This window comes from Henckelia pumila, chromosome 4 (assembly GCF_033568475.1).
Source record: "Henckelia pumila isolate YLH828 chromosome 4, ASM3356847v2, whole genome shotgun sequence".
NCBI lineage: Eukaryota > Viridiplantae > Streptophyta > Magnoliopsida > Lamiales > Gesneriaceae > Henckelia > Henckelia pumila.
Genome location: NC_133123.1, coordinates 176,867,853 through 176,889,050, shown reverse-complemented (window position 1 = coordinate 176,889,050; position 21,198 = coordinate 176,867,853).

The window sequence follows — 21,198 nt, the reverse complement described above, 5'->3', positions numbered from 1 at the left end:
ACAATCTCCCGGATGATGTGGTATTTCCTCAGTACGTGTTTGGATCTTTGATGAGACCTTGGTTCCTTTGCCTGAGCAACGGCACCCGTGTTGTCACAGTACACCGGGACTAGACCAACAACTTCAGGAATGACGCCCAACTCTTGGACGAAATTCCTCATCCAAACGGCCTCTTTAGCAGCAGCTGATGCTGTAATGTATTCTGCTTCAGTGGTGGAATCCGCTGTGGTGTCCTGCTTGGAACTCTTCCAAGAGACAGCACCGCCATTGAGCATGAACACAAATCCAGAGGTTGACTTCGAGTCATCCACGTCACTTTGGAAGCTAGAGTCGGTATAGCCTTCCAATTTTAGTTCTCTTCCTCCATATACCATGAACATATTCTTAGTCCTTCGTAAGTACTTAAGAATGTCCTTCACGGCTTTCCAATGCATTTGACTGGGATTAGCTTGATATCTGCTCGTGACACTCAGAGCAAATGCTACATCCGGTCTGGTAGATATCATCCCATACATGATACTACCTATGGCTGACGCATATGGTACATGTGTCATTTTCTCTATCTCTTCATCAGTCTTGGGACACATAGACTTGGATAGAGAAACTCCATGACACATGGGTAGATGTCCTCTCTTGGACCCATCCATTGAAAACCGTTTCAATATGGTGTCGATGTAGGTTGATTGAGTAAGTCCTATCATTCTCTTAGATCTATCTCTATAGATCTGTATCCCTAGAATATAGGATGCCTCACCCAAATCCTTTATCAAGAATCTACCTGATAACCATATCTTTGTTGACTGCAACATCCCTACATCATTCCCAATGAGTAGGATGTCATCAACATAAAGTACTAAGAATGTCACAGCATCCTTAACTACTTTCTTGTACACGCATGGTTCCTCCGGATTCTTGATGAAACCAAAATCTTTTATTGTTTCATCAAATTTCTGGTTCCAACTTCTTGATGCTTGTTTTAGACCATAAATTGATCTCTGAAGCTTGCATACCTTATGCTCGCTTCCCATGGATGTTTACCCCTCAGGCTGCTTCATATAGATTTCTTCCTTAATGTCTCCATTAAGAAAAGCAGTCTTCACATCCATTTGCCATATCTCATAGTCATACCATGCAGCTATGGCAATAAGGATTCTTATGGACTTGAACATTGCAACTGGTGAAAAGGTTTCATCATAGTCAACTCCTTGTCTTTGAGTATAACCTTTTGCCACCAATCGCGCCTTGTAGGTCAATACCTTACCATCAGGCCCAAGCTTTCTCTTGTAGATCCATTTACACCCTATTGGAACAATTCCATCGGGAGGATCTACTAAAGTCCAAACTTGGTTTGTATGCATCGAATCTATTTCCGACTGCATAGCTTCAAGCCATAAATTTGAATCCGCATCAGAAATTGCTTCCTTGAAGTTTCTTGGATCACATCCAACATCGGGTTCATCTTGATCCCCTTCAAGAAGAAGACCATATCGAATAGGAGGTCTAGAAGTCCTCTCGGATCTTCTAGGTACAGGCGTGTCTATCAATGGTTCCTGAGGTGTAGGATCGTTATTTTGTATTTCGGGTTCTTCTCGAATTTCTTCGAGTTCCATCATCTCGCCTTTCTTATCCAATAAGAACTCCTTCTCCAAGAAGGTGGCATTCCTTGAAACAAACACCTTTGTTTCAGCAGGATAATAGAAATAATATCCGATTGAATTCTTCGGATACCCTACAAAATAACATAAGCTAGATCGACTATCCAACTTATCTCCCACTGTCCGCTTCACGTAAGCAGGACATCCCCAAATCCTTAAGTACGAATACTTAGGAGCTTTGCCATTCCATAACTTATATGGTGCTTTTTCCACTGCTTTAGTGTGGACGTTGTTCAAGAACAATACCGCCGTTTCAAGCGCATAGCCCCAAAACGAAGGTGGAAGCTCAGTGAAGCTCATCATGGATCGAACCATGTCCAACAAAGTTTGATTACGACGCTCCGATACACCATTAAGCTGTGGTGTCATAGGAGGAGTCCACTGAGAGAGAATCCCATTCTCTTTTAGATAGTCCAAAAACTCGGTACTCAAGTATTCTCCACCTCGATCCGATCGAAGTGCTTTAATACTTTTACCTAGCTTTTTTTCTACTTCAGCCTTGAATTCTTTGAATTTTTCAAATGCTTCAGACTTATATTTCATTAAATATAAATACCCATACCTTGAATAATCATCAGTAAAGGTAATGAAGTAGGTGTGGCCATATTGAGTCCCAACTCTAAATGGACCACAAACATCTGTATGGATCAAATCCAACAGATTTTGACTACGCTCAGGTTTCCCTTTAAAAGGAGATTTAGTCATTTTTCCTTTTAGGCAGGATTCACAAGTAGGTAGAGAGTTAATATCAGACATATCAAACATGCCCTCTCCCACTAGCTTATTCATCCTCCTTGAGGAAATATGACCTAGTCTAGCGTGCCAAAGGTTTGCCGGGTTTTGGCTATCGATTTACCTTTTGTTTGTTGTTGCCGGTTTATCAACATAATTTATTGGAACGTCTTTTAGTTTTAAGTTGTATAGATCGTTTTCAAGTTGTCCATTTCCAATTAAACATTCATTCTTGTAAATATTGCAAATCCCATTCACAAAATTGCAAGAATAACCATCTCTATCAAGCATAGAAACAGAAATAATGTTTTTAATCAAATCCGGAACAAATAAAACATCTCTTAAAAGTAACTTAAAACCGTTCTGCAAAAATAAATAAACATCTCCCACGGCTTTAGCTTCAACTCTGGAACCATTTCCGAGCCTCAGCTGGGTCTCACCCATTCTAAGCCTGCGACTTCTTGTCATCACCTGCAAATCATTGCAAATGTGAGATCCACATCCGGTATCCAATACCCAAGAAGTAGTATAAAGTGAAACATTTATTTCAATATAGAACATACCCTTCGCAGTTCGCAACTGCTCTAGATATTCCTTGCAGTTACGCTTCCAATGACCGGGCTTCTTGCAGTAATGGCAAACATCCTTGGATTTTTCCATGTTTGAAGCCTTTGTCTTGTACTTCTTCTCGGGTTCGATTTTCTTGGGTGGGGCAGAACGTTTCTTACCCTTTGTACTTGGCCCCTTCTTAGCAGAAGAAGAGGAACCCACCAAGAAAGCCGGTTTATCCTTCTTTAATGTGGATTCATATGTCACAAGCATATTGACCATCTCTTCAAGGGAGGCCTCTATCTTGTTCATATTGAAATTCACCACAAATCCGTCAAACGAAGAAGGAAGAGACAGAAGTAGTAAGTCCACGTTGAGTTCATGCTCCAACACCAAATCAAGGGTTACCAACTTCTGTATGAGCCAAATCACTCGTACCCCATGATCACGGACCGAAGTCCCTTCACGCATGCGACACGTCATTAGCTCCTTTACAGTAGAGAACCTTTCAGCCCTCGATTGAGCCCCAAAAAGTTCCTTGAGTTGAACGTGAATGTCAGCAGCATTCACGGTGTCCTCAAATCGCCTCTGGAGTTCATCAGACATCGAGGCTTGCATATAGCATTTGGTCTTGATATCATGGTCCCACCATGTATCAAGTTTGGCTAACTCCTCTGGACTTACGTCAGCTGGTGCTTCCTTCGGAGGAGATTTTTCTAACACGTAGAGCATCTTCTCCGAAGTCAAGACAATCTTCAACTTACGGAACCATTCCGTATAATTTGCGCCAGTCAACTTATTTTGTTCGAGGATCGAGAAAAGTGGATTACGCGAATTCATCTTATGAAATACTGAAAAGAAACAGACAAATAACAGTGATTGTTTAAGCAATTTACTAAGACATAAAATAGGCGAAATTTATTTTATGAATCTCACTCCCACTATTTTAACGATTTCACAACCCTCTAGTGAAAACGGGAAACTGGTTTCCTTAGTGAGAACATGGAGTCCAATTGACAATCTATGGTCCCGAATAATATCAGCCAACCATAATTTCAAAAGGTAGAGCCCAATTGCTTCCAAAGCAACCTCCATGTTTTTTACCTCATGTCCAATAAGGGCCCAATAATATGACGCCGTTTATTGTGACATGTCAAGATGACCCATCAATATTAAGTTGTGATGGACGGTCGCCATGTGGATCCCCCAATAATATGAGCCGATCCCATGGGAGTTCCACCCAACTTACAACATGTGTCGATCCAATGTACAGCTTTCCGACGAACGGGCCCCCCCAATAATATGAGCCAGACCGTATCCGCGGGTAGCATCTCATACATTGATCGTTGATGGAAGGTAGGAACATTTAAACAAATTTAAATTTCTTTTATTTATCTTGATATCAATTTTAAATCATATTTAAAATGAGGGATTTTTAATTATGAAAATTTGTCTCATCATTTTTATAATTTTTGTATGCTTGTCGAATTCACACAATTTTGTATAAAACATGCATACAACTATAATATCACATATTATATAGGATGATCGATTCCATTTCTAATCGACCCGTGGTTGCCAATCACGAGTCTTAGTCCAATCCTAGGTAATATGCAGTAAGCAATGCAATCCTATTACATTTGCTTCCAATTTACATTTCTTCTGTCTTTATTGTCTGCTGGGCCCACCTCCATCTTCAAATCTTGATCTCCCACTAAATCTAATGTATTTACAATAAATAACAATGACAAGTAGGGGATACATTTTTAAGGGGTGGGAACGGGCCATAAACCAAGCCCACTTTTATTACATATGACATTCATATTGGGCCATAAACCAGGCCCATTAATAAAACCAACAACAATAAAACAAATGTAAATTCCTAACATACACCTACAAAATTGGTCATGGCAATCGATCATCCTTATCCAATAACATTTAATTCAAAATTAATTTATTGGATAACATGCAATGGCAATTTAAATTTAAAAGGATAAAATCATATTTCATACATAAAATCTTATTTTACATACAAAATCATATTTTATCTTTTTATCAAATAAAATCATATTTTATCTATAAAATCCAATTTTATACATAAAATCATATTTTACTCAATATATCCATAAGATCATATCTTATCATCAATTGTACCAAAAATAATTAATTTCAAAATTCAATTTAAGGATAAAATATTAAAATTTTCCAAAAATTCAAATTTATCCAAAAATCAATTTTAAAATTTTCGGACTCGAACAATTCGATCCGACGCCTCGTGGACCAATCAAAACAATTTTCGATCGGACCAAAAATAGAATTTTAACATATTAAAATTTAATTTAAAAAATTAAAAATAATTTTTCCCGCGGGCCGCCCGGGACATTCCCGGGCCGGGCAGCGACGATCGCTGCCCTGCGCTGCGCTGCCCTGGGCAGCGATCACATCGCTGCCCCTGCCCCGGGCAGCGATCCAATCGCTGCCCGGGTTTTTGCCCGAAAAAAATATTTTTATTTTAAAAATATTTATTTTGTTTCAAAAACCGAGGCCTAAAAAATTTTTGTACAATCGATTAATTTAATCGCTTGATCTGAGCAACAGGGCTTTGATACCACTATTGGAGAACACGGCGATCAGATCAATTATGATTGATACCCGGTGCAGCGGAAGTTTAAAATTTTTGTATGGAACGATTCCATAATAGGTTTCAACCTTACGATTAAATTGTGTGTGTAAAAATTAAATAACAATTATAAAATTTTTACCTTTAATCTCGAATCGAGATTTTGGACACCAACAGATTTCTCTGCTCTCGTTGTATATCCCTGGAACTGATGGACGAACTGTTCTTCAATCAGGTCCACGAACGGATATTCAATCCCTCTGATAGATTGCACTAGAAAATCTATCAGAAGTTTCTACGAAGAGATTAACGAATTTGATCCGTTAAACCAGACTGTAATTCAAAATCACAGGATGGATTTTTCTCAAGCAGAGGGAGAGGGGGCGGCGGCCACAATAAATAAAATTAGGGTTTTCGAAAAATTATTTTATGACCTGTTGTGTGTAATTTCTGTACTGCAATAACTTATTTATAATGTAGGACACTAACAGCTTAGGGCCCATTAGTCATAAGTTCAAGCCCGACAAGCAAAGCCCGCATGTTCAGAAATTAATATAAAATTCATCGTGACTCCGATTGATAAACCGATTTCACCAATGTGCACAGAAACCATTTCTGCACCTTTTAAAGTCAAGATAAATTTTTCTGAATCCGAATTCAGTGATTTCCAAAAATGGTCATCCCTATGTCATTTTAGGTAATCTTACTCCTCTACTCTTAAATAAGAAGTCCAACTTCTTCGTTCATTAAATTTAACTCTTTAAATTTAACTATCTCAACGGGGATTAAAAATCCATTACACTGTGTGACCCTCAATGGTTCAGGGATACAGCTAGCCGTGGGCTCACAACTCCTTGTGACTCGGAACAACAATTTCCGACTTGCCCATCGAATCATGGTAAGAGCGTCTAGCAACATCGCCCCATGATTCCCTAGGTATCACTTATAGTGCCTACAAGAACCAATAGATTTTGGTTAGCGTACAGTACGGTCCCTTCATCCATATATCCCGATCTAATCAACAACCATTGGTATATCGAGAGTCGCTCGAGATTCGATAACTATGCAATACATCTTGAAGATCAAATAGTGACATCGCATGTGCTACTAAGAAACCATTTCTTAAATCACATCAAGTACTCTGGCCAGAGATTCGTCACACTAATATCTCCTCAGATCGCATAGAATATCCACACTCGCAAGTATGTGGTGAATCCTTGACAACAAAGCATCGACTCCTATATGTGTTGTAACTGTACCCAATCCCGACACCTGATGACCCCAATAGAGTCGGTAAACGAGTCAAAGCACAGTACTAGCATATAGAGTCTCAATGATGTTTCAAGTAGTAAGGACTAATGGTGTACAACCAAAACCGTGGACTATATCCACTCGATAAGTGATAACCACTTGGAAAGTCCGGATAGGGTAGTTCGATCATTCATCATATGAATATCCATTTGCATGCTTCGAACATCTCTATGTTCCTTACCAATGAAACGTGGTACTCTGCATCGCAAATGCTAGTCTCAAACTCGAGCGATCCTTATCCTTATTATCGGACGGCTCAATCGACTAGGAACAGTTTAGAATATACAGTGACTATAAGATATGTTTCATGATAGACATCTCCATGTTCTACCACATCTTACATACACTATAGTATATTCAAGGTCTTTATCAAAACAACAATAGTATATCACAATATAACAATATGAAGAAAGATAAAGTCATTGCCATTAATAAAAGTGTAAATAATATTAAACAAAAGATTGTTTATACAAAGAGTCATCAAAGCCCTTAGCCACAAGTTGGCTCACCGGGCACCCACTCTTTCAATTCAATAGATACACATCATGTGATCAAAGTTTGTTACAACCATATCTAGGTTGGCTAAAATATCAAATTTACAAAGCCTCTAAATATCACAAGTTCTGAAACATCTCATAACTAGTTCATAGTACAAGTTTGACAGCATGTTGGGACAGCAAGATCTAGTCATAAACCCGAAATCTCCACATTTATCTCGATCTCAATACTTCACAGTCTTCTCTGACTCGTTCCAGGCCCACCTATTGTCATGCACACATACAAACAAGACAATACTGGAGAGACTCCGGTGAGAATTGAATCCCAGTATAAAACAACATCAGCATGCATTTACTCAAGTAACTCAGCTTGTAAAAATTTGACAAGCATTCAAACTCATACAATTCCAAGCAAGGCATGCTGTAAACAAAAAGAACTCATGTCAAATCAATAATCAATCTCAATTCTTCAATCAATCATGCAATATCTCAACTTACGCAAAGTAATAGAAATTCATCTATTTCAATCGAAAGCGATGCATGATTTAAAATCGGTTATCATCTCGGTATCGGTTCTTTTGGGATCCCTGGGAAAGAAACACATCAACCCATCTACCTACTCTCCATTCAAGGTGACGTTGAGTGTTTATTCCCGGACTTTGGTCCACTATATCGAGCGTCAAGCGTTAGGGATGAATCAATCACCTAAGCTCCTCAATATACGTCCAAACTTCCTATCATCTCATCTTGGAAATTCAGCCATCAAAACTCGAAAAAAAGTTGGCCCAATATGAATGCAACAAAATTCAAAAGCATAACTAAAAACCAACTATACAAACAAGCTAAATCAAGCAAGTAAGCATATATGCAAATATCAAGCATATAAGCACAAAATATGTGGTTTTAGAAAGGGATACTCAATAGAATCATATTGACTGTGCAAACCCTTTATGTAAAGGTTGTCTTATACCTTTCTTATCTTGGTTTCAACCTCTTAAATCTTCAAAAGCTGCACATAACAAATCTCACTAAAAGTCTGCTCAACAAACTAATTCTAGCAAGCTAATCTTCAAATCAAACCTTATTCTTTCGTCGATCGGTTTCGAAGTCGATATTCTTAACTTGAAGTACCTGTTGTAAATCTGAAATGACAGCAAATAAGTCTAAGAACATCAGAAATAATTCAATTCACACTCAGCTCAATCAATCTAGATTCAAACACGTACAAATTCTTGACTTGACGACGTAACGATTAAACTTCGGCAACCGTAACACATTTCTATCAACTCTATCATTTATATCCGCTTCATATACATCTTATAACAGCTGAATATCATCAAATATCAGCTAATTCAGAAGCATAAATTCGAAGATAACTTCTGAAAAATCATGGCGATTACAAACGACAATTGTTCTTTGGTTTTACTTCGATATCGTAATATATATCAATCTTATTCTCTTAACCAACACATATCAGCATTTAAACCATCATAAACCAGCATAATAAAAGCATACAAATCTTGAGTATAAGCTGGAAATTCATGGCAAATCCAAACGACATCCAATCTTCGATCCGGTTTCGATATAACAATGCATAGAAGCTCTAGAACATCAATACATGATCAAATCTGATTTCTGCCCCATATCATAATTTTGAAATCATCTAGATCAAGATAATACTTACATAAATTGATAGCCATTCTTGCAAGGATTCCAAAACTATCTTCGGAATTGAAATCGGACGAACGGATCAAAAGATATTGAACTTTTAAGATGAAGAATGGACTTGAGAATGGATTTCTGGACTTCTCACGTTTTTGGCAGCTGAAAGTGATGAATAATTCCTTCAGTTACACGTACAAACTCATATAAAGCCAAGTGTCCAAGTCAATTTTCCATATTTGTACTTTGGCCTCTCAATTCTTGCTTATTTGCAAATCGGTCCTCGGCAAATCTTTTTAATTCAATTTCAATCCTAAATAATTTAAGAATATTAGAATTTAAATAAAAACTCTAAATATTCTCAAATTAAATATTCTCGGATTAAAACTCAATTATTTTTGGATTAATTCAAATAATCCCGGGCCTTACAATATCAATGCATTCATATCTAGAATGACATATCACAACAGGCTAGCATTTATAACTGCATATTCTAAACCATAGAAATCTTTAGGTTAATGCATAAATGCAATGCGTGTTTCAAGGAATAGGCTATCAAATCTGATACCAATAAATCTTAGTTCTTGGGATCCCGGGGAAATAAATTCTTTAACCGACCAGCAACTTACCCAATCGAGGTGGCGTTAAATATCTCAATTTCCCTGATTTTGGTGCAACTAAAGTGAGTCTTCTAGCTCTGGAAGTAAATCTACATTCCTTGCCACTCAACTACAGTCCTCCAAACGTCATATACACTCTAGGCCAATCAGCCCTCTGTGCTTTTAAGGTAGGGTTCAAGATGAATGCAACATAATCTGTATGCATTAATACTGTAAAACATCTTGAACATTCAACACGTCAAGTCATTTGAACTTGACTAGTCGATTTGACTTCTATAATCTTCGATTCAATCTCATTATAATCTATTCATGTCTGAAATGAAGTGTTAAACAATATCATATCAGCTCTCAAACTTATTTCAACTCATCAAGACTTAAACAAATCTCAAATCTTGATCAAAGAACCGAAATTTCAACCGACGACATACCGATTTCGAAACCGTAAATCTAGAAACTAAATCATCATCTAAACATTGATATATAACTCATATAATTATGATTTCATTGCTGCAATTTCGAAATCAGCCGCATGTATTACCAGAAATTCATCAAATATCAACCGACGGCGTAACTGTTCGAAACCGGAAATCCCAAAGGCTTTAACATCTTCTTAACAAGAATTTAAACTCAATATCATCACAAATTCAGCATCTTACACACGTGACCAGCAGCTAACATTTTCAGAAAATATTCGATAATTCAATAACTTGTTCAAACAACGATCTTTTCTCGATCCGTCTTAGATATGCTCTCGTCGTATATGCTAGAACATGTTTATACAATCAAATCTTAATTCTAGCAACATCATAAAATTCAAACATGGTAGAACTTCATAAAACTTACGTCAAAACGTAGCACTCAAAGCCATGATCGCAAATATATGATCAATCGGAAATTCTACCGGGCGGATCAATTTTTATCGGAGTTTGAAAGGTTGAAAACGGACTTGGAACCCTTCTCCTTCTTCTCTCGGTTTTCTGGGCTGAGTGGGCTGAGATTCTAATGCATTCTATTCCACTTTACACGTTTTTATGGCCAAGTTGCAAGGAAATTGCATTTTGGCCCCTGAACTTTGGCCTAATTGCAAATCAGTCCCCGGACAAGCGATTTAATTCAATTTCAATCCTAAATAATTTAAGAATAGTAGAATTTAATTCTAAACTATAAATATTCTAAAATTAAATATTCTCGAATTAAAATTAAATCATTTCGGACCTTATCGCATTTTAGTCCTTGAATTTCTCAATATTTTCAAATTGGCCCTTGCTCGGATTTCATCCTCAAAGTCAATCCTTGATATTTATAATTTTGGAATTTACATCTTAAATTCCATAAATATCAATTCAAATATTTTTAGTCTTTTAATTTAAAAATTCCGGATATTAAAATCTTAAAATCCGAAAAATTCTCAAATTAAATATTTTTGACACGAAATTTAAATCTCTAATTCTGACATTTCTCAAATTCATATTTTATCATATTCAGAATTTAAATCTTAAATCCCGTAATTAATAACTTAATATTTTCGGGCCTTACAATAATAGTTTTGAAAATCACCATTTTTAAAAACTAATTATTTATTCAAGTCAACTTTTAATCTTGGAACGCATTCACAAATTAAAACTTACTTTCCCATTTATTCTTCATTAGAAGTCATACTTCTAATTTATTTTACTTATAAACTCCTTTATAAGTTGTTCAACACATTGAACTAATTTTAATCTCAACGGGATCTAGAAAGCTAGTACTTGTGAGACCCTCAATGGTTCATTGATACAACTAGAAGTGGGTTCACATCTCCATATGATTCGGGATCAACAAGTCCCTTATATGGGCATACCTTATATAGCTTCATTCTTATTAATCAAGCCCTTGATAATAAGAACGTCAGAAAACTCAAGTCTCATAGTACCCAATGAGTCATATTAAACGTTTAGGAGCATCGCTTACATGACTCCCTAGGTATCAAACGATAGTGCCTGCAAGAACCAATCAAATATGGTTAGCGTACAGTACGGTCCCTTCAACACATATATCCCGACCGATTCGACAACCATTAGTTTATCGAGAGTTGTCAATGAATCGATAATTATGTGTCATGCCGTAGTTACATCGAAGGTGTAATTCAAGAAACCCATTTCTTAATTACCACCTACTCTGATCAGAGATTTCAAGCTACATATGCATGAGATCACATAGGATATCCATACCCGAAGGTAAGCGGTGAATCCCTGACTACAATGCATCGAATCCTATATGTTTCGTCACAAAACCCAACATTGCCAACTGATAACCCCAGTTGAGTCGGTAAAAAAGTCAAAGTGAAGCACTAGCATATAGAGTCTCCATGTTGTCCCGGGTCATAAGAACTAATGGTGTACAACCATAAACTAGGACTATTCCACTCTATAAGTGAGAACCACTTGGAAAATCCTTTAGGGAGGGTTGTTCAATGCACTCTACAAGGAGCACCTATTTGCATGCTTGGACATCACCATGTCCCCTACCAATGAAACGTGGTACTCACAGCGCAAATACTAGTCTCAAGCTCTGTGAGACCTCGGTTCTAAACAACTAATCTCGGATTAAACAATAATTAGGCATTCAAGATCCAAGACTAAAAGCAAAGCAATACATTTTTTTTAAAAGGGGGTGCGCTCGGTCTGCTAAAAACAGAAGACCGTGCGCTCCTTGCTGCACAGCCAAATCAGAGTAGAAACTCAGAAACTTGATTCCAACACGTTCAAATCAAAATCATGCATTACAAAAGCAGTTCTTCCAACTAATACATGAAGTTTTAGAGCTTAACAACTGCTCAAAGTATAGGACATGCAACAACACATTAAATCAAAAAGTTCGCATAAACAATACAACATAATAACGAAGTTCGATATCTAAACATGTTCCAACATCACTAGGTAGACATGCTGACACGACTTCTAAACCGAGTCTCACTTCTATCCCTTGATCCCGAAGCTTACCATGCCTCTTCTGACTTGGTCCTGCCCCACCCGTTGCCAAGTACACATACAAAACAAAGCAACAGCCGGATAAACCGGTGAGAATGGTATTCCCAGTAAAAGAAACATAACAAGTAATACATGTAATATCTCAACAACATGCTTTCAAGACAACATAATCAAATCAAGATAATGAAATTCGTGTCTTTAAATCGGGATATCAATTCTGATAAACGGGAGATTGCTGCTGTACTTTTGGGATCCCGAGGATGAGATCACGTATCGACTCACCGACTCTACCAATCGAGGTGGTGCCACGTATCCCACTCCCCTAGACTTTGGTGCAACTATAAGGATTATGCTGACACTAGGTGAACCTTTACACCCAGGCCACTCATAGTAAGCTCCCAAAACGTCTAAACAAAAAGGGCTGTTCTGCCCGCTGAAATCGAAGGAATGCATAACAAAACATAAAACATAAGCCACATAACAAAATCTCAATCAATCAACAAAATACCTGTTCCACATGCTAGAATAAGTATTGATGCAATATGTGATTTTAAGGGAAACTCAAGAACCAACTATCCCGAGTATGCTATCCCGCTAACGATGACTGCTTTTACCTTTCAATGCAGTAGTTCCAACTCTGGATAGCTACAACAAAAGATTGTATCAAAAACTATACAACCTAAACAACAATCAACGGCTCAAGGAAATCTCTTTACCGTTCTTCTGTAAGAGTGGGTGCCCAGTGAGCCAACTGTGTGGCTATGGGCTTTGTTGACTCTTTGTATAAACAATCTTTTGTTTAATATTATTTACACTTTTATGGCAATGACTTTATATTACTTCATATTGTTATATTGTGATATACTATTGTTGTTTTGATAAAGACCTTGAATATACTATAGTGTATGTAAGATGTGGTAGAACATGGAGATGTCTATCATGAAATACATCTTATAGTCACTGTATATTCTAAAACCGTTCCTAGTCGATTGAGCCGTCCGATAATAAGGATAAGGATCGCTCGAGTTTGAGACTAGCATTTGCGATGCGGAGTACCACGTTTCATTGGTAGGGAACATGGAGATGTTCGAAGCATGCAAATGGATATTCATAGGATGAATAGTCGAACTACCCTATCCGGACTTTCCAAGTGGTTATCACTTATCGAGTGGATAAAGTCCGCGGTTTTGGTTGTACACCATTAGTCCTTACGACTTGAAACATCATGGAGACTCTATATGCTAGTACTGTGCTTTGACTCGTTTACCGACTCTGAGGGGGTCATCAGGTGTCGAGATTGGGTACAGTTACGACACATATAGGAGTCAATGCATTGTTGTCAAGGATTCACCACATACTTGCGAGTGTGGATATCCTATGCGATCTGAGGAGATATTAGTGTGACAAATCTCTGGCCAGAGTACTTGATGTGATTTAAGAAATGGTTTCTTAGTAGCACATGCGATGTCACTAATTTGATCTTCAAGATGTATTGCATAGTTATCGAATCTTGAGCGACTCTCGATATACCAATGGTTGTTGATTCGATCGGGATATATGGATGAAGGGACCGTACTGTACGTTAACCAAAATCTACTGGTTCTTGTAGGCACTATCAGTGATACCTAGGGAATCATGGGGCGATGTTGCTAGGCGCTTTACCATGATTCGTTGGGCAAGTCGGAAAGTGTTGTTCCGAGTCACAAGGAGTTGTGAGCCCACGGCTAGCTGTATCCCTGAACCATTGAGGGTCACACAGTGTAATGGAGTTTTAATCCCCGTTGAGATAGTTAAATTTAAAGAGTTAAATTTAATGAACTAAGGAGTTGGACTTCTTAAATAAGAGTAAGGGAGTAGGATTTCCTAAAATGACATAGGGATGGACATTTTTGGAAACCACTGAATTCGGATTCAGGAAAATTTATTTTGACTTTAAAACGTGCAGAAATGGTTTCTGTGCACATTGGTGAAATCGTTTCATCAATCGGAGTCACGATGAATTTTATATTAATTTCTGAACGAGCGGGCTTTGCTTGTCGGGCCCCAGCTTATGACTAATGGGCCCTAAGGTGTTAGTGGCCTGCATTATAAATAAGTTATTTCAGTACAGAAATTACACACAACAGGTCATAATTTTGAGACAGGATTTTCGAAACCCTAGCCCCTCTCAAAACGTTTTCGGCCGCCTCTCCCTCCCTCTGCCCGAGAAAATTCCGGTCTGTGATTTTGAATCGCAGTAAGGAATAACGAATCAAATTCGTGTATTCTCTTCGCAGAAAACTTCTGATAGATTTTCTAGTGCAATCTATCAGAGGGATTAAACCTCTGTTCGTGGACCTGATTGAAGGCGTTCATCGGTTCCAGGGAGAGACAACAAGAGCAGAATTGTTCTGTTGGTGTCCATTAATCTCGTTGCGAGATTTGAGGTAAAATTTATTTAATTGTTATTTAAATTTTACACACACAATAATTTAATCGTTGAATGGTTGATACCCACACCATGGAATTGTTCCATGATAAAAATTTTAAACTTCCGCTGCACCGGGTATCAATCGTGATTGATCTGGGAACTCGCCAGTTTTCCAACAGTGGTATCAGAGCCAGGTTGCTCAGATCAATCGATTGAATTAATCAATTGTACAAAATTTTTGAGTCTCGGTTTATGAAACAAAATAAATATTTTTAATAAAAAAATTTTTTTTTTTTCGGGGGCGAAACCCGGGCAGCGATGGTCGCTGCCCCCAGGGGCGGCGCACGGCGCTGCCCAGGGCAGCGCTGTGCGCTGCCCAGCGCAGCGCTGGGCGCTGCGCAGGGCAGCGCTCGGCGCCGCCCAGCGGCGGCGCCAGGCGCCGCCAGGGCAGCAAGCGTTGCTGCCCTAAGGGGGCAGCCGGGCTGCCCCGGCCCGCGCCCCGGGTGCGGGCCAACCCGGGAGTGTCCCGGGTGGCCCGCGGGAAAAATTAATATTTTATTAAAAATTAATTTTAATATGTTAAAATTTTATTTTTGGTCCGGTCAAAAATTGTTTTTGATTGGTTCACGAGATTTCGGATCGAATTGTTCGAGTCCGTAAATTTTAAAATTGATTTTGGATAAATTTGAATTTTTGGAAAATTTTAATATTTTATCCGTAAATTGAATTTTGAAATCAATTATTTTGGTACAATTGATGATAAGATATGATCTTATGATATATTAGATAAAATATGATTTTATTTGTAAAATTGGATTTTATAGATAAAATATGATTTTATTTGATATGGAGATAAAATATGATTTTATATGTGAAATGTGATTTTATATATAAAATATGATTTTATCTTGTTTAAATTTGAATTGCCACAGCATGTTATCCAATAAATTAATTTTGAATTAAATGTTATTGGATAAGGATGATCGATTGCCATGACCAATTTTGTAGGTGTATGTTAGGAATTTACATTTTGTCTTTATTGTTGTTGGTTTTATTAATGGGCCTGGTTTATGGCCCGATATGAATGTCATATGTAATAAAAGTGGGCTTGGTTTATAGCCCGTTCCCACCCCCTAAAAATGTATCCCCTACTTGTCATTGTTATTTATTGTAAATACATTAGATTTAGTAAGAGATCAAGATTTGAAGATGGTGGGCCCAGCAGACAATGAAGACTGAAGAAATGTAAATTGGAAGCATATGTAATAGGATTGCATTTGCATACTGCATATTACCTAGGATTGGACTAAGACCCGTGATTGGCAACCACGGGTCAATTAGAAATGGAATCGATCATCCTATATAATATGTGATATTATGATTGTATGCATGTTTAGACATAAATTGCGTGAATCCGGCAATGCATGCAATAAATTAAATATGATGAGACAAATATTTTTATAAATAAAATCCCTCATTTTAAATATGATTTAAAATTTATATCAAGATAAATAAAGGAAATTTAAATATTGTTTAAATGTTCCTACCTTCCATCAACGGTCAATGTATGTGATGCTACCCGCGGATACGGTCCGGCTCATATTATTGGGGGGGCCCGTCCGTCGGAAAGCTGTACATTGGATCGACAAATGTTGTAAGTTGGGTGGAACTCCCATGGGATCGGCTCATATTATTGGGGGATCCACATGGCGACCGTCCATCACAACTTAATATTGATGGGTCATCTTGACATGTCACTTTAAACGGCGTCATATTATTGGGCCCTTATTGGACATGAGGTAAATACATGGGGGTTGCTTTGGAAGCAATTGGGCTCTACCTTTTGAGAATTATGGTTGGCTGATATTATTCGGGACCATAAGTTTGTCAATTGGACTCCATGTTCTCACTAAGGAAAAAGTTTCCCGTTTTCACTAGAGGGTGGTGAAATCGTTAAAATAGTGGGAGTGAGATTCATAAAATTAAATTTGCCTATTTTATGTCTTAGTAAATTGTTAAACAATCATTGATATATGTCTGTTTTTCCTTTTCAGTATTTCATACAATGAATTCGCGAAATCCTTTATTCTCGATCCTCGAACAAAACAAGCTGACTGGCGCCAACTATACGGAATGGTTCCGGAAGTTGAAGATTGTCTTAACTTCGGAGAAAATGCTCTACGTGTTAGAGAAAGCACCTCCGAAGGAAGCACCAGCTGACATAAGTCCGGAGGAATTGGCCAAACTTGATGCATGGTGTGACCATGACATCAAGACCAAATGCTATATGCAAGCCTCGATGTCTGATGAACTCCAGAGGCGATTTGAGGACACGGTGAATGCTGCTGACATTCACACGCAACTCAAGGAACTTTTTGGGGCTCAGTCGAGGGCTGAAAGGTTCTCTACTGTTAAGGAGTTGATGACGTGCCGCATGCGTGAAGGGACTTCGGTCCGTGATCATGGGGTACGAGTGATTTGGCTCATACAGAAGTTAGCGACCCTTGATTTGGTGTTGGAGCATGAACTCAATGTGGACTTGCTGCTTCTATCTCTTCCTTCTTCATTTGATGGATTCGTGATAAATTTTAATATGAACAAGATAGAGGCCACCCTTGAAGAGATGGTCAATATGCTCGTTACATATGAATCCACACTTAAGAAGGATAAGCCAGCTTTCTTGGTGGGCTCCTCATCTTCTGCTAAGAAGGGGCCAAGTATGAAGGGCAAGAAACGTTCTGCCCCACCTAAGAAAGTGGAACCCGAGAAGAAGCAAAAGACAAAGGCTTCAAACAATGGAAAATCCAAGGATGTTTGCCATTACTGCAAGAAGCCGGGTCATTGGAAGCGCAACTGCAAGGAGTATCTTGAGCAGTTGGGAACTGCAAAGGGTATGTTCTATATCGAAATAAACATGTCACTTAATACAACTTCTTGGGTATTGGATACCGGATGTGGATCTCACATTTGCAATGATTTGCAGGTGATGACAAGAAGTCGCAGGCTTAGAATGGGTGAGACCCAGCTGAGGCTCGGGAATGGTTCCAGAGTTGAAGCTACGGCCATTGGAGATGTTTGTTTGATTTTGCAGAATGGTTTTAAATTATTGTTGAGAGATGTTTTATTTGTGCCAGATTTAATTAAAAACATTATTTCTATTTCTATGCTTGATAGAGATGGTTATTCTTGTAATTTTGTGAATGGGATTTGCAATATTTACAAGAATGAATGTTTAATTGGAAATGGACAACTTGAAAACGATCTATACAATTTAAAACTAAAAGACGTTCCAGTAAATTGTATTGACAAACCGGCGACAACAAACAAAAGGAAAATCGATAGTCAAAACCCGGCAAACCTTTGGCACGCTAGACTACGTCATATTTCCTCAAGGAGGATGAACAAGCTAGTGGGAGAGGGCATGTTTGATATGTCTGATATTAACTCTCTACCTACTTGTGAATCCTGCCTAAAAGGGAAAATGACTAAATCTCCTTTTAAGGGGAAGCCTGAACGTAGTCAAAATCTGTTGGATTTGATCCATACAGATGTTTGTGGTCCATTTAGAGTAGGGACTCAACATGGCCACACCTACTTCATTACCTTTACTGATGATTATTCTAGGTATGGGTATTTATATTTAATGAAATATAAGTCTGAAGCATTTGAAAAGTTCAAAGAATTCAAGGCTGAAGTAGAAAACAAGCTAGGTAAAAGTATTAAAGCACTTCGATCGGATCGAGGTGGAGAATACTTGAGTACCGAGTTTTTGGACTATCTAAAAGAGAATGGGATTCTCTCTCAGTGGACTCCTCCTATGACACCACAGCTTAATGGTGTATCGGAGCGTCGTAATCGAACTTTGTTGGACATGGTTCGATCCATGATGAGCTTCACTGAGCTTCCACCTTCGTTTTGGGGCTATGCGCTTGAAACGGCGGTATTGTTGTTGAATAACGTCCACACTAAAGCAGTGGACAAAACACCATACGAGTTATGGAATGGCAAAGCTCCTAAGTATTCATACTTGAGGATTTGGGGATGTCCTGCTTACGTGAAGCGGACAGTGGGAGATAAGTTGGATAGTCGATCCAGCTTGTGTTATTTTGTGGGGTATCCGAAGAATTCAATCGGATATTATTTCTATTATCCTGCTGAAACAAAGGTGTTTGTTTCACGGAATGCCACCTTCTTGGAGAAGGAGTTCTTATTGGATAAGAAAGGCGAGATGATGGAACTCGAAGAAGTTCGAGAAGAACCCGAAATACAAAATAACGATCCCACACCTCAGGAACCATTGCTGGACACGCCTGCACCTAGAAGATCCGAGAGGACTTCTAGACCTCCAGTTCGATATGGTCTTCTTCTTGAAGAGGGTCAAGATGAACCCGACATTGGATGTGATCCAAGAAGCTTCAAGGAAGCAATTTCTGATGCGGATTCGAATTTATGGCTTGAAGCTATGCAATCAGAATTGGATTCGATGCATACTAACCAAGTCTGGTCTTTAGTGGATCCTCCCGATGGAATTGTTCCAATAGGGTGTAAATGGATCTACAAAAGAAAGCTTGGGCCTGATGGTAAGATATTGACTTACAAGGCGCGATTGGTGGCGAAAGGTTATACTCAAAGGCAAGGAGTTGACTATGATGAAACCTTTTCACCAGTCGCAATGTTCAAGTCCATAAGAATCCTAATTGCCATAGCTGCATGGTATGACTATGAGATATGGCAGATGGATGTGAAGACTGCTTTTCTTAATGGAGACATTAAGGAAGAAATCTATATGAAGCAGCCTGAGGGGTTCACATCCATGGGAAGCGAGCATAAGGTATGCAAGCTTCAGAGATCAATTTATGGTCTAAAACAAGCATCAAGAAGTTGGAACCATAAATTTGATGAAACAATTAAAGATTTTGGTTTCATCAAGAACCCAGAGGAACCTTGCGTGTACAAGAAAGTAGTTAAGGATGCGGTGACATTCTTAGTACTTTATGTTGATGACATCCTACTCATTGGGAATGATGTAGGGATGTTGCAGTCAACAAAGATATGGTTATCAGGTAGATTTTCGATGAAGGATTTGGGTGAGGCATCCTACATTCTTGGGATACAGATCTATAGGGATAGATCTAAGAGAATGATAGGACTCACTCAATCAACCTACATCGATACCATATTGAAACGGTTTTCAATGGATGGGTCCAAGAGAGGACATCTACCCATGTGTCATGGAGTTTCTCTATCCAAGTCTATGTGTCCCAAGACTGATGCAGAGATAGAGAATATGACACATGTACCATATGCGTCAGCTATAGGTAGTATCATGTATGGGATGATATCTACCAGACCGGATGTAGCATTTGCTCTGAGTGTCACGAGCAGATATCAGTCTAATCCTGGTCAGATGCATTGGAAAGCCGTGAAGGACATTCTTAAGTACTTGCGAAGGACTAAGAATATGTTCATGGTTTATGGAGGACGAGAACTCAAACTGGAAGGCTATACCGACTCTAGCTTCCAAAGTGATGTGGATGACTCGAAGTCAACCTCTGGATTTGTGTTCATGCTCAATGGTGGTGCTGTCTCTTGGAAGAGTTCCAAGCAGGACACCACAGCGGATTCCACCACTGAGGCTGAATACATTGCAGCATCAGCTGCTGCTAAAGAGGCCGTTTGGATGAGGAATTTCGTCCAAGAGTTGGGCGTCATTCCTGAATTTGTTGGTCCAGTCCCGGTGTACTGCGACAACACGGGTGCCGTTGCTCAAGCAAAGGAACCAAGGTCTCATCAAAGATCCAAACACGTACTGAGGAAATACCACATAATCCGGGAGATTGTGGAAAGAGGAGACATCAGTGTCGAACGAGTGGCCTCTGCAGACAATATCGCTGATCCACTTACTAAGCCTTTGCCAGGACCATTGTTTGACAAACATCGCGAAGCAATGGGTCTACGTAGTATGACTAGTTGGCTATAGGGCAAGTGGGAGATTGTAAGAGTGGGTGCCCAGTGAGCCAACTGTGTGGCTATGGGCTTTGTTGACTCTTTGTATAAACAATCTTTTGTTTAATATTATTTACACTTTTATGGCAATGACTTTATATTACTTCATATTGTTATATTGTGATATACTATTGTTGTTTTGATAAAGACCTTGAATATACTATAGT